Here is a 7,210-nt window from a genome sequence, read left to right as displayed (position 1 = left end):
ATGGTTCCAGATTTTTTCAAGCTTCTGACAAAGACCATTGGTTCCTGCCTACTCCAAAGCACTGGGTGGGGCATATTTTTCTTTGCATAGCTTTTTTGCAGGGGTGGCCTAAACCCATCTAAAGAGCAAATTTTAATGGCTCGGGAGTCTCACCTTTCTAGTTCTCTGCTCTCTTGCTTTGTGATGGTTGGACCAGGGTACAGCTTAGCAGTTCCCTGCTTCAGCTTGCAAGGCTGACTTCCTGAAAGACATCCCCAAGGAGATGCCAAATGAACCTATCCCGATGCAGCCTTGGGTGCTTGAGCAGCCATGTGGAGAACCCTGCCAGCGCTGAGATGCTTACACATTCACTGATTCAGCTTTCCTCCGGAAGTCAGTGTCATAGTGTGTGTTTTGTGAGATGGGGGAGGATTTTGTGGATTGGTGTTGAACATATGGGTTAATGTTGGACTTGTGGGCTTGGGCAGCACTGGGTTTTGTGAGATGGGGGAGGATTTTGTGGATTGGTGTTGAACATATGGGTTAATGTTGGACTTGTGGGCTTGGGCAGCACTGGGTTGGAATGTTTCCTTGATGCGCACTTAACCTTTTTATAAAACTCTCTCTTATACATGAGTTTCTGTGGATTTGTTTCTCTAAAGTACCCTGGCACAAGTAGATACAGAGGTAGACATTCAAGCCGAACAGATGTGGAAGATGAGTAGGAATACAACCACAGTAAAATCCACACGTTTGGCAGAAGACATTTCTATGCATGGATATTTCTGCACATGTGCTGCAAATACAGCCGAGGATGTGGTAGAGCATGCAGAGGATAAAGTTTTAAAAACGACTTAACCATACCTTTGAGATGATTAGTCATTGCAGTGAAGGGTTTAGGATTACTGTCTTGGCGGTCATCCAAACCAATTGAGGTAATGTAGTCCATGAAGACAACGATCTGCATTCTACTAGGGTAAGAGATGACTGGGGTCTTACAAGCTTGTGAATGGCCATCAAAGATGCAACTGTTGGGCTCTCCCTACCTAAGCAAAGACAATTAGAGATTCCAGGAAATGATTCATCTAAAGGAATAATGGACCACATAAATCACAAGTTTTACTAGACTACGACTAAAAGTAGATGGTGCCCAGCTACTACTACTGACTACCCTCCCCCAGATCATGATAGAAGGAAAGCTCTGGACAAGGAGGAAGACAATAAGAGTGAATTGTAAAATTGTAAATGTGACCAGACATACTGGTGGAGTAGGGACTCATGGAACACCTGAGACCGTTACCCATAGACACCCTTCACATCTTGAATTGAACTCAGCCACGGGGATGAACTTTCAGCCAAACGGTAGACAGACTTATCAAGTGATTATAACACCGGGAGAAATATACTCCTAGTACAACCAACCATACGAGAACAAAAGGGCAGCATTTGCCCATAACAAAGGTCAGGAGGCAGGAAGGAGCAGAAAAGAAGAATAATTGGAAACAGGGAATCCAGGGAAGTGGGAAGAGTGATAATATACTGAAAGGACTGCAACAAGTGGCACAAACCAAAATGTGTATAAAGAGTTGAATCAAAAAGCAATTTGCCCTGTAACCGTTCACCTAAACGACAAATTGTTCACAAAACAAAAAACAAAGCACGTTTTTTCACTTGAGACCAGAACAACTAGGTGGTGTCTGGCTCTTCACTACTAACTTTTCTGATCAGGGCCACTATTAACCAAAAGACCTTTTAGAATGGGATCGAAATATAGCAGCCAGCTCCCTGCCATGGGATCAATACCGACTCCTAGCGACCCTGTAGGGAGACAAGGTAGGCCTGTCCCTGTGACTTTCTGAGACTGTAAATCTTTACTGATGTAGCAAGGCATGGAGTGGCTGGTGATTTCGAATGGCTGGCCTTTCAGATCATAGCCAACCATGACCACTACGGGCTCCCAAGTATGGAAAAGAACTTTAATTCTTAAGAAATGCAGATTACTGAACCAGTTGAGACTGGAGAACTCCCCAGGACTCTTGTCCTGAGACCAAACCTTGAACACAACAACTCACGCCTGGACCCATCTTGTAGCAAAAGAACACATTCCCTAACGAAAAAGAGAATATTACCGGTGAGTACCGTGCTTCTAGAACAAATCATCCTACGTGAGGTCAAATAGTTATCAGTTTCTTTAAAACAAAGATGAGATTGTAAGGCAGTGGAGAACCTACATTGATGGAAGCAGAAGAGCCAGATCAAAACAACGACAAGTTTCAAACATTGTTAAGAATGTAACCAGTGTCACTGAACAACTTGTACAGGAATTCTTGGACTGGTACATAAAACGTTACATGAACCGCCACTGAAAGCACAAAATGTTATTTTGTAAGCCACATTCATCTTTAGGAGGCAAGGAAACCACAGGCAGCGGTGTCTCGTGCCCTTAGCCCGTGTGATACACAATCACACAAGAATAGGTTCGTCTTGACTCAGTCTACAATGAGTCGTCTCTGTTAAGAGATGGCGTGTGCTATCAGAATTGAAGAGTATCCAGGGAAAAGAAGAACTGTTTCCAATAGGGGTGGCATTTTCTGTGCCTGGGTGATCTGATAAAATCCCTGGGAATGCCATCATCTGGAAGATCATTCTGGAATACAGCTAAAAGCAGTTTTGAATCTTCTCACTTTATTAAAGAGGGTTGAAAAGACTTTTTACCATCAAGAGACTCCTGAAATCCTCATCTATGTGGTCAATCCCTGACCAGAGCACTTCCTACTGAACCCCAGATTTTGATTTTTGGGTTATTATATGAGTATTCCTTTTGAAGAGCAAGTTTCAAAGGCATTTCCCCAACAGGCTGGCATATTTACTCTTGCAAAAGATTATTTATATATGGCATAGCCCACTATACCACCAGGATGTGTGTGCATGTGTGTGTGTGTAAAACGTAACCCACTACACCACCAGAGCAAGTGCACACACACACACTGCAGTGCATAAGCTGCCAGCCACAAGATCAGCATTTCAAACCCCCCAGATGCTTGGCAGTAGAAAGATGAGGCTAACTATTCCCATAAAGGTGTTCAGTCTTGGGGAGGCACGGGGCAGTTCTCCTCTGTCCTACAATTGTTAGGTGCTGTTGAATTGCTCCTGCCTCATAGTGACCCCATGTACAACAGACGAAGCAAACTGCCCATTTGTGCACATCCTCACAATTTATTTTTTCACCTACTGTAAATAGATTTTACTAAGAAGGTTTTGAAGTCAAACATTAAAACTCCAGATACAATTCTCTTTGGGCTCCGCAAATATATAATCAGTGATTTAATTGTAAGATCAAAGGTCTCTTATTTTCTTTAAAATAAAATATATTTTACTCCTTAAAATTTTTCCCATAAAGTACATATTTCCCTATACAGCAGAGACAATTTTGCATCGGAGCTCCACCAAAACATTGAATCCGACCCGACGCACGTGATTTTGGTAAATAAAAGCCTTTCGTGTTTCAGGCACTCGGCATTAGTTAGCGTTGTTATTAGTATGCATTGTTTAAACCTTTTGTGGCTGTGTTCCAAGCATTTTGCTATAATTTTCTTTGTTTTTGTGGCTTTTTGTACTGTTTTTAGATAAAGAACCTGGGTCCTAAGAAAGAGTTTTTTGAAAAGAATCATCGTGATAAGGAACTGGTTAAACATGTTATCGATATTGCGGATGATAATTTAGTAAACCTTTTTAGAAAACAGTTAAGGAAACGCCAACAGTAGACATATATATATATATATATATATATTAAAGAAAGCCAGCCAGGTTCCTAGTGAAAAAAGGCAAAAAACGTAAACAATCCTGAAAAGCAGCTACCAGTTGATTTTATGGAAGGGGATTCACCTTCCAAACAATGACTCTCTCTCCCAACAGTAGACCACTATATATATATATATATATATATTAAAGAAAGCCAGCCAGGTTCCTAGTGGAAAAAGGCAAAAAACGTAAACAATCCTGAAAAGCAGCTACCAGTTGATTTTATGGAAGGGGATTCACCTTCCAAACAATGACTCTCTCTCCAGACCTCCTGTCCACATCCGCACCCACAGATTCAGATCCTCATAAGTCTGAAGTTTTGGGCCATACTGCAGTTGTTAAAAACTTTTAAAAATGTGTTTCTTCAAAAAACAAACAAAAAAAATGCGTTTCTTATTTAAAATATATTATTTCCCTCTGAACTTGTTTACACTGAAATTTCTGTTTCATGTTTTGTATAAAAAGGCAAGGTTAGGTAAAATCTTGGGAGTCCAGAATGGATTAATCTGTGTTCAGTTATATCCTATGGGAAAAACTGATTCAGAACTCAACGACATCACATCTCCACGCTCCTGCTACAATGGATTAGCATCGAGGTCAGGATTAGCATTGAGGTCCAGAGTTCTTCTGTAAATCTTCTACATATACACAGGAGACAAAACATAGAATTAAACACACGCAGAAATAAAAGAACACAGTGTTTTTGGTATAACTCATTCTATTTGGGGCTTATACAGCTCTTATAACAATACATGCATCAATTGTTTCAAACACATTTTTACCTATGTTGCCATCATCATTTTCAAAACATTTTCGTTCCCCTTGAGCCCCTGGTATCAGCTCCTCTTTTTCTTTCCCATCCCTATCCTACAACCCTGAGATAAACTACAAATTATTATTATTTTCCTATTTCACACTGACTGCTGTTTCCCTTCTCTTGTTTCTCTTGTACGGCCCCCTTGGCAGGAGAGGGTTATATGTCAATCACTGTGATTGGTTCCCCCTTGATCCCCCTGATACCCTTACTTTCCCCCTACCCTCATGGTATCTCTGCTCGCATTATTGTTACTGAGGGGGTAATCTGCCCTGGATTTTGTGTTTCCAGAGCTCTCATCTGCACCAGGGTATGTACTCTGGTCTAGCCAGATTTGTAAGGTAGGACTGGAGTCATGATATTGGGAGATGGGGGGAGGAAGCATTAAAGAGCTCAAAGAATGTTGTGTGTTTCCTCGGTGGGTGCCGTATTGCACGCTGGCTGGCTCTTTCCATTCCTTGTGCCCCTTCTATGAGGGGATGTCCCGTTGTCTACAGATGGGCTTTGTGTCTCCACTCCAACCCTCCTCATTTGCATCTATATGATTGTTTGTTTTGGATCTTCTGATGCTTGATACCTGATCTCTTGGACGCCTCGTGATCATACAGACTGGTGTGCTTCTTCCCTGTGGGCTGCATTGCTTCCCTGCTCGGTGGCCACGTGTTTAACTTCAAGCCTTTAAGACCCCAGACACTGTATCTTGTAATAAGCAGGCACCATCAGCTTTTTTTTTTTTTACCATATTTGCTTATGCCCCATTTTGACTTCAGCTGTCATGTGGGGAAAGGGAGCATCACAGAATGCAGGGTTATTAGAACAAAGTTTTCTTGCATTGAGGGAGTACTTGAGTTGAGGCCCAGTGTCCATCTGCTATCTTAATACTTAACATTTCCATATAAGTAAAGACCTATATCCCTATCGTTATATATTAATATATTCACATATGCGCATACCTATATTTACACCTGTATAAATGTCTTTTGCCACCTAGTTCTTTCTTCTATTTCCTTGGACTTTGCTCTTGTCCCACTATCATGTTTGTCCTTCATTCCACTCTGAGAACATCCTTTGGGCTACATTGCACTTGCTCAAAGCCCACCAGGCGTTCTACACCCTCCTTGCCATCGATTTTACATCTCTTGTTGTTCCTTTCTCCCTGGGTTTGTTGGCTTCTATTTCCCTATCCCTCACCACCCCATCCCCTTTGTCCCCCAATAAACAACAGTCCCCATGTTTTGTCCTTGGGATTGTTTATGTAGCGTATCTTTATAGACCAACATGAAAAGAAGACGAAGAAGAAAAAGGCCGATAAATAGTTTCAGGTCTGTCTGCTGACTCTCATGTATGTTTTCCGCTCAATTCTGATAAGGTGCCAAGGCCTGTTCTCTGACTCTGAAGTCTATTTCCAGGATTCCCCGCAACTTCATTGCTTTGCTCCCAGTGCTGCTCTTCTGCGTTCCCTTCGGGTTTCACCCCAGCATGTGTGGGTGGGTGTCAGCCTGGGCACAGTTCCCGCACTGGGTCTCCAGTGCTCTCCCTTGCAGCACTGTGGGTCAGTGAAGGGAAGTCAGGTCTCCTGGTGGTGCTGGCCCTACAGTCCTCTCTGTGCCTTCGCTACTCTGAGCAAGAGTGTCCTCCTTGGGGCTGAGTGGGCCAGGGTAGGGTTCTCTCTCTCTCTCTCTCTGCTTGCTCCCATGTGGGCTGGGCAGATACAGCACTATCCTCAGGCTGTATCTTCAATGCTGTCATCTGTAGTCCAATCTTCAGGGGAGGGGTCTACTTAGCTGGGATACTGGATGGACCCCAGGTCTCTCTGTTAGTTTGGTGTTTCCTGCCTGCAGGTTGCCTTCAAGGCATGCTCTGCCAGGTTGGGGTCTGGTCCCTGTCTCACACAGAAAAAAAATTTAACTGCAAAATGTTCAACCAGATAAACCAACAATGGGTGTGTGTATGTGTGGTAATAAATTTTAAAAGTTAGAATTCTAAAAAAAAAAGAGAAAAGTTTGAAATCTGTGCACCTTGGATGCTCCTTTGTTTGTGACCCTACCTCCAGCAGCCCCCAGAGGCTCAGGAACATAATGACTAGCAATGCTTATTTACCTGAGGCCAGAACAAGTAAGTGGTGTCTGGCTCTTCACTACTGACTTTTCTGATCAGGGCCAGTATTAACAAATAGACCTTTTAGAATGGGAGAGAAATATGACAGCCAGCTCCCTGCCATGGGATCAATACCGACTCCTAGTGACCCCTTAGGGAGACAAGGTAGGCCTGTCCCAGTGACTTTCTGAGACTGTAAATCTTTACTGATGTAGCAAGGCATGGAGTGGCTGGTGATTTCGAATGGCTGGCCTTTCAAACCATAGCCCAACCATGACCACTATGGGCTCCCAAGTATGGAAAAGAACTTTAATACTTTCTTCTATTAAATTGGCATTCTATGATGCTCACCTTCCCAACACAACCGCTGAAGACAAAACGGGTGAATAAGCAAATGTGGTGAAGAAAGCTGATGGTGCCCGACTATCAAAAGATATAGTGTCTGGGGTCTTAAAAGCTTGAAGGTAAACAAGCGGCCATCTAGCTCAGAAGCAACAAAGCCCACATGGAACAACATAG

The sequence above is a fragment of the Echinops telfairi genome, unplaced genomic scaffold, assembly GCF_000313985.2.
Source record: "Echinops telfairi isolate 266 unplaced genomic scaffold, ASM31398v2 ScPeMD7_20;HRSCAF=75, whole genome shotgun sequence".
NCBI lineage: Eukaryota > Metazoa > Chordata > Mammalia > Afrosoricida > Tenrecidae > Echinops > Echinops telfairi.
The sequence above is the reverse complement of the archived record's forward strand: the minus strand, read 5'-3'. Positions refer to the sequence as shown.